Consider the following 3,101-nt stretch of genomic DNA (forward strand, 5'->3'; position numbering starts at 1 on the left):
GGATTTTTTGTTTTTTTGTTGTTGAGTTGTATGAGTTCTTTATATATTTTGGATGTTAACCTCTTATCAGATGTATCATAAGCGAATGTCTTCTCCCATTCAGTCAGTTGTCTTTTTGTTTTGTCGATGGTTTCCCTTGCTGTGCAAAACCTTTTTAGTTTGATATAGTCCCATTTGTTAATTTTTTTCTATTGTTTCTCTTGCCCGAGGAATATGTCAAAAAGAAATCACTAGTATCAATATTGAGAGATCACTGCCTATGTTTTCTTTTAGAATTTTTATGATTTTTGATCTTACGTTTAAGTCTTAAATCTATTTTAAGTCTATTCTTTCATACGGTGTAAGAAGGTGGTCTAGTTTCTTTATTTTTGCATGTATTTATCCAATTTTCCCATCACCATTTGTTAAAGAGACTGTGTTTACCTCATTGTACATTCTTGCCTTTTTTACTACATATTAATTAACTGTATAGGCATGGATTTATTTTTGTGCTCTCTATTCTGTTCCATTGATCAAAGTATCTGTTTTTATGCCTGTACCATGCTGTTTTGAATAATGTAGACTTGTAGTATAGTTTGACATTAGGTAGTGCTATACCAGCAACTTTGTTCTTCTTTCTCAAGATTGCCGTGGCCCTTGGGGGTCTTTTATGGTACTATATAAATTTGAGGATTATTTGTTGTAGCTCTCTGAAAAATGTCATTGGTATTTTAATAGAGATTGTATTGAATTTACAGATTGTTTTGGGTAGTATGGCCATATTAATGATGTCGAGTCTTCCTACCCATGAGCACAATATATGCTTCCATTGTATCGTTTCCAATTTCTTTGTTTAATGTCATGATATTCTGAGAATAGGACTTTTATTTCCTTAATTAATTGAATTTCCAGGTATTTTATGGTTTTTGATTCCATTGTAAGTGAGATTGTTTTCTTAATTTCTCTTTCTGAAAGTTCATCGTTGATGTATAAAAATGTCACTGATTTCTGAATATTAATTTTGTATCTTACTATTTGACTGAATTCCTTGATCATTTTTAACAATTTTTGGTGAAATCTTTAGGATTATCTAGATATAGCATCATGTCATCTGCAAATAAAGAGTTTTACTTCCTTTCCAATTTGGACACATTTTATTTCTCTTTCTTGTTCTTTTTTTATTGCTGTGGCTAAGACTTCCAGTACAATGATGAAGAGGAGTGGTGAAAGTGGCCATTATTGTCTTGCTCCTGATCTTGAGGAAAACCCTTTTAGCCTTTACCCATTGAGTATGATATTGGTTGTAGGTTTGTCATATATGGCCTTTATTTTGCTGAGGTCGGTTCCCTCTATTTCCACTTTGCTGAGAGTTTTTATCATAAATAGATGCTGGTTTTTGCCAAATGCTTTTTTTTTTTGGCATCTATTGATATGATCATATGATTTTAACCTTTTGATTTGTTAATGTGATGTATCATATAGTTTTGTGGATATAGTACCAACCTTGCATCCAAGGTATAAATCCAACTTGATCATGGTGTATGATGTATTTAATGTATTGCTGAATTCAGTTTGCTAATTTTTTTTTTTGAGAATTTTTGCATTAATGTTCATAAGAGATATCGGCTTATAGTTTTCTTTCTTTCTTTCTTTTGTTTTGTAATGTGTTTGTTTTTGGAATCAAGGTAATGGTGGCCTCATAAAAGGAGTTAAGAAGCCTTCTCTCTTCTTGAATATTTAGAAATAGTTTGAGAAAATAGGTGTTAATTCTTCTTTAAATGTTTGGTGAAATTTGCCAATGTATCCAATCTGGTCCACGACTTCTATTTTTTGGGGAAGAGTTTTGATTACTGATTCAACTTCATTGGTGTTAATCTGTCAGTTCAGATTCTGTTTTTCTTGTCAGTCTTGGGAGATTGTATGCTTCTAGGAATGTATCCATTTCTTCCAGATTGTCCAATTTGTTGGCATATAATTGCTCATAGTATTTTCTTATGATCTTTTGTATTTCTGTGGAGTCCATAGTTATTTCTCCTCTTTCAGTTCTGATTTTATTTATTTGAGTCCTCTCACTTTTTTCCTTGATGAGTCTGGCTAAGGGTCTGTCAGTTTTGTTTATTCTTTCAAAGAACCAGTTCTTGGTTTCATTAATTTTTGTATTATTTTTCTAGACCCTATTTCATTTATTTCTGCTCTGATCTTTATTATTTCCTTCCTTCTATTCACTTTGGACTTTGTTTGCTGTTCTTTTTGTCATTCTTTTAATGTTAGATCATTTATTTGAGCTTTTTCATGTTTCTTGTGGTAAGCCTGTATTGCTATGAATTTCTCTCTTAGAACTGCTTCTGCTGTGTCCCATAGATTTTGAGTTGTTGTGTTTTCATTTTCACTTGTCTTTGGGTATCTTTTAATTTCTTTCTTGATCTCAAAGATAACCCATTCATTGTTTAGTAGCATGTTATTTAGCTTCCATGTGTTTGTGTATTTTCCATTTTTTTTTCTTGTAGTCGATATCTAGTTCCATACTATTGTGATCAGAGAAGGCAGTTGATATGATTTCAATCTTCTTAAATTGACTGACACTTGATTCGTGTCCTAACATGTGATCTATCCTGGTAAATGTTACATGTGCACTTGAGAAGAATTCATATTTTGTTGCTTTTGTGTGAAATACTCTGAGAATACCTATTAAATTTATCTGATCTAGTGTGTCTTTTATGCCCATTATTTTCTCGTTGATTTTCTGTCTGGAAGATATCTGTCCGTTAGTGTCAATGAGGTGTTAAAGTCTCCTACTATGAGTGTATTTCTATTGATCTTTTATTTTATGTCAATCAATAATTGCTTTGTAAACATAAGTGCTCTTATGTTGGGTTCCTATATGTTTACTATGGTTATGTCTTCTTGATTTATAGATCCCTTTATCATTATTCAAGGTCCTTCTTTGTCTCTTATTATAGCCTTTGTTTTAAAGTCTATTTTATCTGATATAAGTATTACTACTCTGGCTTTTTATTTTCATTTCCATTTGTGTGATATATCTTTTTTCTATCCCTTTACACATTCTTTGTGCGTCATTTGATCTGAAGTGGGTCTCTTATAGACAGCATATGCATGAGTCT

Source organism: Pteropus alecto, unplaced genomic scaffold (assembly GCF_000325575.1).
Source record: "Pteropus alecto unplaced genomic scaffold, ASM32557v1 scaffold231, whole genome shotgun sequence".
In the NCBI taxonomy this organism is placed as follows: domain Eukaryota; kingdom Metazoa; phylum Chordata; class Mammalia; order Chiroptera; family Pteropodidae; genus Pteropus; species Pteropus alecto.